Genomic DNA, 15442 nt, shown 5'->3' with positions numbered 1-15442 from the left:
AATGCAGGCTGGGAATTATTAATGTCCGGAGAGGAGCGCGGCGCGCGGCGTCGCGCCTCAGACACTGTAAGCCCTCCGCGGCCGGACCTCGGAGCAAACAAAAACAAAAAAAGAGTTGGTTGTTGTTTTTTGGGGTAGGTCAGGTAGTAGCAGGTCTGGCGACATGTCAATAGGTTTGACGATCCTCAGAGGTCGTATATATGGTTCGTGTGGCTCTTTGGAGATTCACCAGTCTCCCCCTCGGCCCTGGCTCGGCCCTGGCTCGGCCCTGGCCGCTGCCGCGCGTCAAAGGGCTGACACCAAACCGCCTCCTGTTTTAAGGCACTAATTTGCCATGGATTTATTCATGAAGCTGGCAGGGCTAGCTCCACTCCGCCTCGACGTGTGGGCCGCGGATGGTCACGTTGGTCGTCCTGGAGGCCGTGGCCAAGGCCGTGGAGGTCGCCCGTCGCGAGGCTAGGTCGGCAATCGCCCCTTAGGGTGCGAGGCTAGGTGGAAAGCGTTTCCGAACCGCGCGGGATGGATGTGGAGGTGCGCTCCGCGCCGGTACTGCTGCAGGCTTTCAGCCACTCGGTGGGGTATTACCATATACATCGCACCTTGCCCGCGAGCGGCGGGGCGTGGCGTGGCGGGGCGGGGCGTGGCGGTACGACGCACAGCCCGAACAGTGTCCAGAGGCATCCGAAGATACACAAGCAGGCGAAGGCATGCGCGTTAATAAAAGTGAGGAATCTCTTAATCCCCGACGCCTAATGCCTCTCCCTCACGTCGCGACGCGTCGGCGTGCTGCTTAACGTCGTAAACACCGCCGGGGACGCCGGCAAGGCCCCGTCGCCGACGAGGGGACGACGGGGACCTCGCCGGGGCCCGGCGGGCCGCACCGTACGTCCCTGCAGACACGTCTGCTAGGCAAATATCGCGAGAACAAGTTGCCAATTACAAGAGAGTGGAATGTCCCTGCCGCTAGTGCCTCCCCTCCGCCTCTTCGCCCCACCCCTCCATCCTGGATTCGTTTCCCTGTCCCGTGTGTCTCGGCCGGTCTCGGCCCGCCTCCCCCTTCGTCGGCGTCCTCGGGGCTTTGCCGTCATCGTGTCCGTCGTCCGGCCATGCATCCTTCAGGCCGTCCTCGGCGTCCTCGGCGTCCTCGCATGTCTGCCTGCACGCCATGCGGCGAGCCATGCGGCCAGCCATGCGGGCACGCCGGGCCGCAGACTGATTCCGAGAGTCGCTCCGTCTCTCTCGCACCTACAAGGGCCGCCACGCGAGTGCGAGAGGGACAGAGCGACGAAAACGACTGCCGGGCTCCTCGTGGACGCGCGAACATCATCGACGCGGCGGCGTCACCGCCACGACGTCGCCCTCTCTCTCTCCTTCTTTCGCAATTCCTGTTAACGCGCTGCTTCGCGCTTCGCCGCTGCTCCTGAGAAAATGAGGGCGTGGAGGAAGCATTCGGGGCGCGGCACCGCTAGGGCTCCGCGTGGCAGCGCCAGGGCACCGCGTGGCACCGCCGCCGTAATCCGCCAAATTTCCAATTTTGTGAGTGTGTGCCACGCTGTGCTGCGCGCTGCGCGGTCTCTCTCTCTCTCCCTCTCTCTCTCTCCCTCTCACCTTCCCACGCCAGCGCAGCGCATTCTCGCATCACGATGCGGGGAAACGACTTCGTTTCATTCTTTTGCTGTTTTTTTCCCCCCGCGTTTTGTCACGGCAGCATCTTTGTCACCGGCCCGTACCTTTACCTCGAAAAAAAAAATGTCTGAACGCATAGCGCGGTGTCTTGTAATTTGAATACCCACTTTTCCAAGTACCACTTAGTATCACTTTGTGATTCGAACGTTATGGAATCGATCGTTTCTCGCGATGTTGCTTCGATGAGCTTCGCCATTGACGAGTGAACAAATATGCAAGGCGTGGTGAAAGTGTGTCAGCGGGGTTCTGCCTCCCCGTCGGCCAGAGACTGAATAGAAGCGCCTGGCTGATTCCGAGCCTCATCGCTCCGTCTCTCTCGCACCTCCTCGACGCGGTGCGCGAGTGCGAGAGAGACGGAGCGTTCGGGGACGGCCTGCTGCTTGCCGAACGGCCCAGCGCGTGTTTGCACACTAGGCTTTGCCCCCACCGCGCCTGCCTGCCTGCCTGCCTGCCTCGCCCCCTTGACCTCCAGGCTGCTCTCTGGCACTCGCGGGGCGCTCCGCACAGTGGGCCGGAAGACCGGTGGAGGCGGCCAAAATCCTAGACTCGTTTTGAGCTCCAGAGTCGCTCAATGGGACCCAAACTAAACGTGTGACCCCACCAATGGATTGCTCTCCGAACGAGGAATCCATTGGTGGGGTCACACGTTCGGTTCGAGTCCCATTTAGCGACTCTGGAGCTCGAAACGCATCTAGAATTTCGGCCGCCTCCACCGGTCTTCTGGCCCACTGTGCTCCGTAGGCCCGTGGGGGTGCGGGGCAGTGCGGGGCAGTGCGGGGGCGACGGAGTGACGAAGGCCGGGGTGGGGGCCTGGTCGTGGTTGCGGCTGAGTCGATCGCAATATCGCGCAAGATGAGGCACGGGACGATTAAGTCGGACAAATCAGGCGGCCGCCAGACTCGCTCTCCTTCCGTCTCTCTCGCACTCGCCGGGCGTCCCGCGGGGGGCGCGAGAGAGACGGAGCGACGACTCTGAGAACCAGCCCGCCGGCCATTGTGCACAGGAAGGGGTGGCCGTGGCCGCACGGGGGGTGGAAAAAGACCGGTTGAAAAAGGGCCAGGAAGGGGTGGGGGAGGGGGTGGGGGAGGGGTGGGGTGGCCGGGGGTGTATTGGCTGAGAAAACGGTGGCAAAAAAGGGCCGGGGAGGGCGGCTGGCTGGCTGAGCGGACGGTGTCGGGACGTGAGGGGGACAATCGTTGAACACTGCACCGTCCTTCACCGATCACACGCGGTGCCCTTAAGCCCTCCTCCCCCCCCTCCCTTTTCAGCCTTTCTCCGTCGAAAGACGCGCCTTTGTCTTGCTCGGGGCGGGGAGGGGTGGGGCGAGGCGGGGCGGATTCAAGTCCTGTGCAAGCAAAAATGGCGCGAAGCGTGTAGCACACCTACCACGCCACTGGGAAGGTGGAAACTGCGCAAGCCTCTGGCGGCAAAAAGACGCGCCTTCCTTCGCCTCGGCGCGATCGTCGAGTCTGCTGCAGATTAATTGGCCTTCGTGGCTGGCCGGGCCGGGCCGGGCGTAATCCAATTCCGAGTCCGTCTCTCTCGCACCCACACGGACCGTCGCCTGAGTGCGACAGAGACAGAGCGACAGAGCTCGAAAAAAAAAAGACAGCCGCCTGTTTACCGGCGAGGGAGGGGGGAGGCCCCGGTGGCGGGCGGCCACGCTTAGCGTCGGCTCCGTGTTCGTCCTTGGTTTTTGGTGGTACAAAGTCGGTTTTCCGGGTCGAGTGTGGTATCGGTCGGTCCGGGTTCACCCAGTGCGTCGAGGGTCGAAGTTCCGCGACGATCGGTGCATCAGTGTTCGAGTTTTGTGCAAATTAGTGTTCGGCCCTTTGTCTACCCGGCCTCCAGCGTCCCTCCGCCCGCACATGTGGCAGCGTGAGTGCGTCGCAGCGTCCCAGCCCCAGCCTCCAGCCGGCCCGGCCCGGCGTACCCCAGCGCTCACGCGCCCCGGCAGGCCTGCGGAGGGGCAGCGGTACCTCAAGCAACAGTGACCAGTGTCCAGCCGGCGTCAGTGTAGTGTGTCAGTGCCCCACGTTGTGAAGATCAGTGGTTTTGTTCATTGCGCAATCGGTCCTACCAAGTGCTCGACGGTTCAGTGGCCGGGTGTCGCCGCTCATCAACTGTGCCGTTCACCCGTGTTCAAAGAATCGTTCAGGAAAGCGCCCATTGCGCTTTGGTTTTTCCTGAGCGTCGCAGCAAGCCAGCGCCCGGCGTGGGCACGCCAGCCCCCTGTCACTCCCCTCCACAACTCGGCATGTGGCGTAGCTACACCAGGACCACCCCGCACCCGCACCCCAGCCTGGAGTCAGCAGCAGCCGAGGAAGGACACCTACGCCGCCTATGGATAAGTGCCTGCTCTGGTTTTGTTTTTCTCCCTTTTTTTCTTCTGGCCGCGCGCAACCCGGGCTGTGCCCCCCCCCCCCTTCCTCCCGCCCCGCCTTCGGGCGACGGCGTCGCACGTTGTTTGTGTTTTTCACGCTCATTTACAGCTCTAGGCCTAGTCCGGCGAGCAGGCCTGGTCCTCGCACCCCCCCCTCCCCCTCCCCTCGCCGTGTGTGGTGGGCAAGGCGTGTGTGGGGTGGGGCTCCGCTCGCTCCTTCTTCGTCCCTTCTTTCTCTCTCATTCGCGCTGGAGCTCCTTCCTGTCTATTGCCTCCTCGCCCCCTCCGCCCTCCTCCCCTTCCAGCCAGTGGTCACGGGGGTGGCCTAGGCCCCAGTAGGGGCGCTGGTCCATTTGCATGTCGCATGTCTTTTCCTTGCAGATCAGCGAGCCCTGCACTTTTACTTTCTGCGCGCTAGATTCGGCAGCGTCGTGGTGGATTGCCCACGCTAACTCTTATAGCCTAGGCCTGTTGGCGGTAGGGGTCGGCAGCTGGTCTTGTGGTATATCAAATTATTTGTGCTGTGTGCTTAATACTCTCTTGCAGCTAAACTTTCCGACTCAAGGGCGACACCTCATGGATGGGAATGCGGCTACGGCCTTCGACCCGTGAAGTTTGGTGTTTCCCCGACCTGCAAAAAAGGGTGCCTGGACCTTTGCAGCTTAAAACGAACCTCTGCGAGGGGCACCGCGTGGATGGGAATGCGGCTACGGCCTTCGCCCCGTGAAACCCGGTACCCCTCCTAGGGGGACGCCTCATGGATGGGAATGCGGCTACGGCCTTCGACCCGTGAAGTTTGGTGTCTCCCAACCCATCAAAAGGGTGCCGGGCCTGACCGCTCGGAAGTCACACCCGCGGTACCCCTGACAAGGGTGCCGTGCCCTGTGTCGTACGGCTAGTCATGTGACTACACGTGTCTTATTGCCGGCGATATGGGCCTGTCATCTCATGGTGGCAAAAACGTACCAAAGAGGAGCGGTACCGCGTGGATGGGAATGCGGCTACGGCCTTCGCCCCGTGAAACCCGGTACCCCTCCTAGAGGGAGGCACCTCATGGATGGGAATGCGGCTTCGGCCTTCGACCTATGAAATCTGGTGTCTCCCTCCGCGCCTACGGACTGTCCCGCAGGACTAGGCCAAACAGCGGCTAGGCTTGCCTGGCTATCTGTAACAACTAATCAGGGGATCCCCTCGGGAGGACCCCCTCCTGCAGCGCCCCTAACGGGGAACTGCAACACCTGAGGCGCCGGACGAGCGGTGTGTGACTACACGCACCCCTCGACTGCTGCGACGACGGTTGCTCGGGCAGTAGATTGGGTGGGTTAAAACCCTGACTGTACCACAAGGTTGACAGTCGCCCCATTCGTACGCGCGCAGCGGAGTGTGGCTCTTCGGAGCCGCACTCTGCGGACTAAGGGCCCCCTGTGTTGCCCATCAACCTCACTAAGTAACAGTGAGAGGCTCATGCTTGACAGAGCCGTTTGTTGAACGTCCATCCTTAAACCTTAAACCTGTTTACCGGCGGTCCCCGTCAACGGCCTCGCCTCGCCTCGGCTTCCCTGACCTTTAAAAGTGCGGCAGTCCATCGCCGGCTGCGGATGGCAGCAGAAACACAGCGCCCTTCGAATGAGACTGGTGACTGAGCGTCGGCAGAGGTGGCGGAGGCGACAGATGCCGAGCACCTGGCGGCCGGGTAGAGAGACCCGGCCCGCCCGGCCCACCGCACCCAATGGAAGAATCTCTCTCTTATAATGCCTGAGAGTCGTCGCTCTGTCTCCCTCGCACCCAACGGGACGCCCCATGAGTGCGAGGGAGACAGAGCGACGAGAAAGAGACTCTCGGCGTGCGGCCGATGGACCTCGGCGATAACTTTCTCAATCAAACGACCCACTCCGCGCTGGCTTCCGTCGCACCGCGCCGTCTTTGTCCACAAGGAAACTTCCTCGGCTTAGCCCCGTCGATCCTAATGGAATGTTTCGCCCGAATATTTTTACACTCAATACTGTGAATTTAAAAAAAAAAATTGAAAAATGAAGGAAGTAGTTCGACCTTCGGCTGTTGAAAAAGGAACTCGTTGAGGACGTTTTCGAGACAGCGTGACGAGGTGACTGCTGACACACACCTCTGCTCAAAACCTCGCCCAGGAAATCACCTCTGCGGCGGCGTTTTCTAGGGACCCGTTTTTTAGCGGTGAGGAAGAGGCCTTGGGGGAGGGGGGGGGGCAGAACTTTCCGCACCACTCCGCAGGCTTTGTTATCCTGAAAACTCAATTACCCTTGTGAAAAGAGATATTGTAATGAAAGATTGAACTTTCTGAACTGGGATGGAGTGACGAAATATCTTTGCCACTTTTGCAACTCTTTAATCATGTCGGTGGGTCCGGGGCCGCCCCTGTGCGGTGCCAAAGAGAGAGACACATGAAATATGCAATAATTTCTGGGAGTGAATTGTCGTCTATCGGCAGCCAGGCACGATGCGATATATAGCAGTGTCTGTCGGCTCAACTCAAGAAGTTTTCTGCTGCAGTAATTCGGATAGTGCGTGGCTGTCACACTGGGAGAGAGAGTGGGAGAGAAGGGGGCTGGGAGGGGGAGAGAGAGAGGGGGGGGAGAGGGGGCGGGCTGTCTTGAGTTGGCCACAGTGGGGGCCTGGCTGGGCCTGGCTGGGGCTGGTCGGTTGAAATGACTGCTGCGAAGAAAATGACTTTGGAAAGTCGGAACAATGGGGTTAGGAAGCAGACACAATGAAAACAATGAGCAGATAGTTGAGGTGGGGGAGGGGGGGACTGGCTCTGCGAATAAGGCGGTGGCGCGTGCAGTCCCCGCAAAACTTTTCGAATGCTGCATTTCATCTGGGCGGTCGTGGCGCCGGGCCGCGCCGGGCCGCAGCGGTGGCTCGGAAGGTCACCTGGGGACTTATTTGCGAGGAACTGGGCCACCGCATGGCGCCCTCCTCGGCAGCACTAGCCGCCAAGGCATCGCCAAGGCATCCGCAGCACTAGGGAGCGCTGCTTGGCTTGTGCGTGGCGGAGCCTCCGCGCCAGCAGGTTCATTCCGAGGCTCGCTGTCTGTCTCTCTCCCAGCCACACGGCACGCCGCGTCAGCGCGAGAGAGACAGAGCGACGAACACGACTCGGCCTACGGGAGCTTCGACTCCGGAAATGAACGCCGAGTTGGTGGGTCGCTGCTAGGCGGCTACGCTGCTACATAGTGCCGCACCGAGCAAACTATTTCGCCGGGCTTCCTGCCGTGCCGGCGTCAAGGCAACTGGGCCCGGCGGGCGGCCTAGTTACGCCCGTCTTGCGTCGCCATGGTTACGGGTTTAGGTCCACTGTTGCAGCCGCCCCCGGCCGCCCCTCCCAACCTCGCTAATATGTGTACCCTGAGTTGTGTTGCGGAATTAGGGGATATAGACCGTCGAGAAATCTGCAAACCGGGTCCAAGTCGCAGTTGAATCCCCGGCCCGGCCCGACACGGGTCCCCAGCAGTCCCCCCCTCGCCCCGCCTTGGCTTCCCCGTGCCAAACGAAATTGCACGGAGGTACGAATGAGAGTCGCCCGCCTTGTTCTCGTTTCAATTTTCTCGCCGTGCTGCCGCTTCAACGGTGTCTGGCCGCTCTGTCTCTCTCGCACCCTCGCGTCAACGCCCTGCGAGTGCGAGAGAGACGGCCTGATAAGACTGTACTGTTCGGAACCGGTCTGCTGGCAGTGTCCTTCCGGCCCCGTGGAGCGCACAAAAGGAAAACACCGACATTTTTCTCATCGCAAATTTTGTCCAGCATCGTCTTGACGGGTGTGCGCGCCTCTCTCTCTCTCTCTCTCTCTTCTCTCTCTCTCTCTCTCTCTCTCTCTCTCTCTCTCTCTCTCTCTCTCTCTGTGTGTTCGCGCTTCTTTATCGCGTTTCTTTCACCCGAGGAGTGAAAGGAAATCGTGGTCCTTATCAAAGTGAAGGGTGTGGCTGCTGGAGGCGCTTTACTGTGTGCCAGCCTGCCTGCCAGCCAGCCTGCCTGCCCGCCTGCCCGCCCGCCTGCTTTCGCGGAGAATGCGAGCCTGTGTATGTCTCTTTCACGCGGCGAAGTGAAGTTACCACGCCAAATGTGATTATGTTTAGCTTGGACTGGCGTCCGGGCCTCTGGGCTCCGGGCCTGGGCTCCGCCGCTCCACCGCTCCGTGCACAGCAGCAGTAGCAACTGCGACGGCCAGATGCGAGTACGCGTTTATGTGCACAAAAGAGTGGATCTCGAAAGCTTGCGTGTGTCTCTAAAGAAAAAAGAAAGAAAAAAAAAGTTTCCCTCCTACGTTGCCGTATTATCTCGAAAAACTCCGTTTTAACCTCCCATTTACTGCATGCATTTACTATACATGCAAAAAAAATTTACAGTTGCAAACGAACACACTCGACACGTGGCGAAGAAAATCGATAGCAATACAGCCGAATTCACAGTGACGTGCTGGCTGCACCAGTAAAGGGGGTGGGGGTTGCGGTTTAAGGGGCGGGTAAAGTGTTTTGCTGAACGCAACCCATCCGTTCTGCGAAGTCACGCGCTAAGCCAGTCGTCGTACCTCCAGTCCGGCTCCCGACGCCCCACCCCGTGGTACTCAAGCTTTGGTGTCTGGGCGGGGCGGGGCGAGGCGGGGCGAGGAGGGCCGGATTGGGAAACAGTGACTAAGCGCGTGCCTCGCGAGGGACGGACGCCAACAAACTTGCCTTGGCGTCTGCCCTGGCGCTGATGGATAGCGTTGTCCGACTTGGCGTCCCCCCCCCTCCCCCTCCCCCCCCCCCTCCTCGGGCGCGGCCCCGGGGCTTTACGCAACCCCAACCCTCGTTCTTCCCGGGTTTGGACCTTTGCAGGGTTCCTCCCGCTTCTTGTGTGACGGCCCGCGCATCCCCCGGCGGAGGGCAGGGTTTTAGGCGCAAACCCGAAAAGTATTTATTTTGGACGCAGGGTGCGAGGGGTATTCTTTTCAAGTTGCAGACGGTGCTTGGTTCTCAGGATTCCCCTTGTCCTACCCCCAGTGTAGACAACCGACGGCAATCGAGGGGAAACGAGTGGCGGAATAATTGTCACGTGAAAAAAAACGTGGTTGACTTACGAAAGGGTGTGGCAAAGGTCCCGACCCCACCTACAAGTACTGCAAGACGGTGCAGTCGTTGTTCTCGAGGACAGGGGCCAAGGGGCCCTAGCCCCCGAAACGTCGTAAAATGGCAACCGAGTGGCAAAATGGCATCCATTGCAACCCCATGGTTCCCATTTCGTTTCCGCCCTGTGTTTGCCGCGCGGCCCGAGGTGTCCCCCCCCCTCTTCGCGTCTCAAGATTCCCGAATTATCGCAATAACTTATTTCCCGCCCCCTGCAAATTCTGCTGGCCTCCTCTGCTTTCCGTTATGCCTCTCCTGCTGCTGCCCAGACCGGTGTGAAAATTTTGGCAGGAAACAATCACGCTGGTCGACAAGCATCCCTAAATCATTTACGCCGGATGAAACTTTGACAACGCAGTGAGTCTGGCTGGCTCTAGACGCGGCGGCGGCAGCGCGGCAGCGAGGGCTCTACACTCGAAAAACAGCGACGCGCCAAGGCTGCCCTTTTTTCCCCGCCCTTTTTTTTCTCGTGTTCGGAAGACAAGTTCTCTCGTAGCCAAATTGCATTGATTTGGCCCGCCGGGCTTCGCGCTGCGCGCAGCCTCGCGCTCCACAGTGCCCGGCCACGCATCTTGAACCTCTTTGCAACATAAATAACCCCACCCTCGCCGCCCCGCCCCGCCCCGCCGCTCAGCATAGAGGGGTGGGACTGGCCAGGCCCCGGGCCAGGCAGGGCGGACCGGCAGGAGGAAAGAGCAATTTCAGAATTGCTTACTCTCGTAGTCATGAACGTTTCGGCAATGGCACTTGTTCCATTTTTAACACCTTTCTTTAACAGTCGCGAGGAGACGCCTTCCTGGGCGAGGCCCTCCTTCGGCCGGGCCGCGCGCGGCGTAGGGAAGCGCAGAAATTGTTTTTTAGAATCATTGCGCTGCGGTGTGCGGTCATGCAGAGGTCATGAGCGGCGGATAGAAGCGGGATAGGATAGAACGTGGCGGATAGCACTGCGATAGAGCGGGTGGGAGGGCAGTGGAAAAGGACTTGAACAGGGCGGCGCCAAGACTCGAGTGCCACCAGGTCCTGCACGGGATGTGCCGGCTGATTACGGAGAGACACCTGCCCCGCCCCGCCCCGCCCCGCCCCGTCCCCGAGGCGCCCTCGCGTCGGACGGCTTTTAATTTTGCATTTCATCGCCGGACACCGGCGTGGACGTCCTGGCCTCGTCCTGGAGGGCGTCGTCGGGGACCTGGACCTGGCCGACGTCGCCGGGCGCCCCGCCGTCGGGGCCGCCATTGCGTTGTCGCTTTACAACCCCCGCCTCTCTCTCTCTCTCTCTCTCTCTCTCTCTCTCTCTCTCTCTCTCTCTCTCTCCCTCCCGGGTGGAAGGATCTGCAGTTAAAACTATATGACAAAACAGGAGTTTTTCTGTTGTAAAATGTATTGTTTTAAGTGAAAAAAAATTCAAAAAGTTAAGAAGTTAAAAGTAACTTCTAAGAGAAAAAAAATTGTAGTTAAACTGTAGTTAACTGCAGTAAAACTGCAGTTTAACTATGCAAAAACTACCAGTTATTTGGAACAACTATAGTTTCTCCCTCATTTTCGTGCTAGTTAAACTGCAGTCAAACTGCAGTTCAACCTTAGTTTCGAACAACTTAAAAGCCATATGAAATAACTAGAAAGAGAGTAGTGAGGCTTCAGTTTCCGAAAAGAGAGTGAAAATTCAAAATAGAGCCTCAGCCCTGTTATCATGTTGCCACCTCAGGTGTTTTCAACCTTAAGTGTTAGTGAGTGAGGTCACCTCCTCTCGGAGTTGATCGCTCGTAAAAAATATACTTCGCATCGAGGACTGATGCACTTGGGGGCACAGCGATCGGAGCCTAACCAAACTACGACCCGTAGCCGTACGCGAGAGGAAAGTTGTACTCAAAGCTATTTCCCTAATATTCCACCTATCGAGGTCAAACCTTTTGTGGTAGAGTCATAGCATCTCAAATATTTGCCCTGCACAGAGTTTGATCCAAAAATATTCCTCTGATCGGCTGCAAGAACACTTTTAACTCGAAGACGTAAATGATGCGACACTAGCGCCACCTAGCGGATGATGCACTAAGTGTCCATTTTTGCGGTAGTCAATATGTTTTGCTCCAACTTCACTCAACGAAAGTGTTATTTAATACTACTAGCATGTAATATTATGTTTATTTTAAAAAGGATATATGAAGGACTTAACAGAATTACTTTGATTTAGATTTAATAAAAAAAAACTAAGAATTTTTCTACACCTTTTAAACTACAAGCAATTTTAGAGTAATCCTATGTAAAGTTGTAGTCCTCTTCATGACAAACTTGCATTTTATGACCAATTTTAATTTTTAACTGTCAGTATAAAAAATGTAAGCGCAAAATATTTTGGACCTTTGCGACAAGTCAGTATACGTAAACTTGTCGCAGACTTTGGGTTACTTTGTCTCTTTAGGGAGGCTAACTTTAAAAAAGGGGAAACTTGCATAAATTTTTAAACAGAGAACAACTATACCATTTAAAGTGAAGCCAACTGTATTAGGTATAAACCTTAAACGTTTGGTTTTAACCTGATACTTTTTTTAAAGGGAGACGACAAAAAATTCAACGTAAACCTCAACTGCTTTAAAGCAATGAAGCAGCCACTGTAATTCTGAGTTCCCCTAGTGGTATGTAACTTTTACTTGATACAACTAGAAGATTGCATAAGAAGTATGGAAACGTACTAGTTTTGAGACATTACTATCAACGTTGGTATGTCGATAAGAGAATATGTTTAAAATACATACTAAGTACGGAAACATACTAGATGAGAGAGACAGTTTTTGAATATTTATTTTCAGCAGTCGCTTTACTTCCAGAAATGGATATTAAGTAAATTGTAACTGAAACTTAAACTGAACCTCCAACTGAACTTCAAATCAACACTAAAACCGCATTGTGAATTGACAGAAAACTACTATTTCAACTGCAAAGTGGAATTGTATTTAGTCTTCAGTTTCTTTTTAAAACTAACTTTAGTTCGGGAACTGCAGTTTTGGTACTGTAGTTGAAACTACAGTTTAACTAAAGATCCTTCCACCCGGGTCTCTCTGTCTCTCCCCCCGAGTGGGAGTGGTGCCACCTGCCCGCCAGTCATCCCACACGGCCCCATCTCCGCCCCGAGCGCTTTCCCGACGCCTTTATTTGGTCGTTCCTCGATTTGTGGAACTTTAACGGGTCCGCTCCGCGCCGCTGCCTATTGGGCCGTTTGTTGGGGGTAAACAATTCCACCCAAGAAGCACTTTCATTTTTTTTTCACATGTGTGAAATGTTTTTGCTCGAGTGTGTTTTAGACTTTTAGGACGAGACGAGTATTCCCCTCGCACCCATCGCAGCATGCACAGGTATCCTAGGGGGGCGGCCGGAAAAACAAATGACGCCGTATTAGCCGCTAGTTCCAAGGGGAGCGTGCGAGAGCGCCCCCGGAACCTCCTCCGTCCCCGTCACCCCCACTGTCTGGCCCACCCTGCAGCGGGTGCGACGGAGACAGAGTTGGTTTTCCGCGCGCGTTGTCATTACAGCGCGCTGCAGCGGCGGCGTTTGAATCGTCGACAAGTTTGGCGTGATTTTGCCCACTTATCAGCGCGGGGCTGGTCGATTGGCTCGCACGGCAAAGTGCCAAATAACGACCCCCCCCCCCCCCCCCCCGTGCGTGACAAGTTTGGCTCGCGCCAACATTTGGCGACACACGATTTCTTCCACGCTGTGTTCCGCATAAGTAGGCAAACGCGATGGACCAGAAGCGTTTGCCAGCCTCCGCCTGCCTACTGGCCCAGGGGTCTCAGACGGGCGGCCCGCGGGCCGCTCCGGCCCGGAGCTCGGGTGCCACACGGCCCGCAGCGGGCCGCAATGGGAAAGATAGGCGGGCCAGACTCGGGCCGCACAGGTCCAGGCTGGCTGGGCGGCGGCGCGCTGCCTCGTCGCCCAGCTGTCAAACGTGTCAACCGGCCGGCTCGCCGTGGCTGGCCGGCATCTCTCTCGCACTCACAAGGCCATATGGGAGGAACAAGGACAGACAGTCAGCCCGTGCGGCCGAGGCAGCGCAGCGCTGGGTCGCCGCCGTCGCCGCTGCCGTGCGGCTGGGTCGAGTCCGGCGTGTCACACCTTCGCCGCCTCACTCATTTCATCTCCTATCTCTCTTCTTTGCCTTTCTCTCTCTCTATGCGGCCCGCAAGCCATGCTCACTCTGAGACCCCTGTACTGGCCGATATCTGAGACTCGCTGCCGATAAGCTACCTGGCTGGCAGCCTTTCGGCAGTGGCGCATCGCGAGAATTTTCACCTTAGTGCTGCTGCTACTGATCATGCCAGAGCCGTGCTCCATTGTAAAGAATAAATTGGAAAATCCAGGAAACTGCTTTCCATGCATGGCTCCGTCAGGAATGTTCGGACGCTCCGTTTGCCAAGCTCGCGTAGAAAATATAGACATTGGCGGTTTCGGAATTTTACGCAGGTCGGAGCGACCATTTTTTTAAAAATCCCGACTAGTTTTGCCGGGAATTCCCAAGATATTTTTTAACAACAGTGTCGCGTTCAGCAACACCATGCAGGCGGCGGGGGCGGCTGAGTTGGTTATGGCATCATTTGGGTCACAAATCCGGCGGGCGGGGCGGGGCGGGGCGGGGGGGGGCGGGGCGGGGCGGGGCGGGGCGGGGCGGGGCGGGGCGGGGCCACTGGCGCAGCAGCCCTTCTTCTATTAGTAACTGCGTCGGTACCGGATGTTCTGGCAAGGGTCCTGCTGGGCAATATGGCAGCCTCTGTTTCTTCCAGACGGGCGGCGGCGTTGGCTGCGTTGCCGCGGGTTCCCGCCAATTTCAAGTGGCTCGCTGCGAGCGCTCTGTTTCCACCGCGACTACTCCACCATAGAAATTTCTAAAAACGCGGTGACGGCAAGGCAAATTTTTCGCTTTTCCACACAAGTCACCGCCTAACCGGCGAACCACAAGCAGCAACGACGGTACTTGAGCGAGAACCTGCCCCGCGCAGTTTCGGCGCAACTTTACTACTTTCAAATTCAATTTGGGTTCGCGCGTTCAGTGAAATACCGCGCCTGTCCCTTCGCTCCCAGCCCTTCCGGGGTAAACGGGCCAAAATCCGGGGGGACTTTGTTTACGAACCCGGTGTAGTTTGTGCATTTTCGGGGGCCGCGCCGTAAAACGGGCAGGGCTTCGCCGCTCATAGCGTATTAAATCGGTGCTGCTGTGGCGAGGCCCGCCGGCAGGTGCGAGGAAGCGCCGAGACACAAGGAAGCGAAAGGGGGGGGGGGGGCAAGAAGGGCTGCCGGACGCCAATCGCCCTGGAGGCGCATTTCTCAATAAATTGCGGCCTGGAACAGGTTTATGGGCTGCTTGCTCCAGCCCCGTATGCGCGGCTGCACCGGCTTGGCCGGGCTTGGCCTCCCCGGCTCCTCCAATCCTCATTCAGAGTCTCTCTCTCTCTCTCTCTCTCTCTCTCTCTCTCTCTCTCTCTCTCTCTCTCTCTCTCTCTCTCTCTCTCCCCGCCAAGGCTCAAGGCTCGCCTGAAAAAGAAATTATTCCGGGCTAGCCGGTCCGCCGGAATGCGCGAGCGTGGTGTTGTTTTATTCTCTTCCCGATACAACGCGGGTCGTCGTATTTTCGAGATCTCGTTGTTCTCTTTCCGATCTTTCTTTTCTCTCTTTTTTCACCTGTGCGTTTTTAGGGCAACCCGTGGGCGGCTGGTGGTCAGTGCGGAATTAAAGGTGTGGCGCTAATAAATAACTTTTGGGACCAAATTGTAATGCGCGGGGATCGGTCTCTGCGGCCGTGATTTACGCCCCAGGCCTGCCCGCCCACGTGCTGCCAACGTGAGAACAAAAAAAAAAAAACAATTTCAAATGTCTAAAATCTTGTAAACGGCGGTGGTTGCTAGCGTTAGCCACGGGGTGACAACATACAGAAATCGAATTTTAGAATTTCCACCGTTATGCCCATAAATATACACCTAGAGCTGTTTTTTTTTTTTGCTGAGTTGGCACTATTGCCAAGGTGGCGGTTCGGCGAATATTGCAACCCGAGGAGAGGGCCTTCGCGGCGGCGGGTGGATGAGAGGGACACATCCTCCATCTCTGTTGCACCTCAATGCATCTCACTCTGTTGCACGCAACAGTAATTGGGAGAAAAGCCGAGAGAGTGCGCTCGCTGGGTACGGGGCGTTGCTCCAGGACGGCCACAATAACAGCAAAAACAGTGGCTGCGTCAACCTGCCTGCCCGCG

General features: G+C 57.2%; 1 protein-coding gene across 1 annotated transcript in view; it reads left to right on the top strand.

The window, feature by feature from the left end:
* Positions 1-15442, top strand: part of LOC117645294 (RNA-binding protein Musashi homolog Rbp6) — a 310020-nt gene that overhangs the window by 131817 nt on the left and 162761 nt on the right. The gene's annotated exons all lie outside the window — the stretch shown is intronic.

Source organism: Thrips palmi, unplaced genomic scaffold (assembly GCF_012932325.1).
Source record: "Thrips palmi isolate BJ-2018 unplaced genomic scaffold, TpBJ-2018v1 HiC_scaffold_18, whole genome shotgun sequence".
NCBI classification, from domain to species: Eukaryota; Metazoa; Arthropoda; class Insecta; order Thysanoptera; family Thripidae; genus Thrips; species Thrips palmi.
The sequence above is the reverse complement of the archived record's forward strand: the minus strand, read 5'-3'. Positions and strand labels throughout refer to the sequence as shown.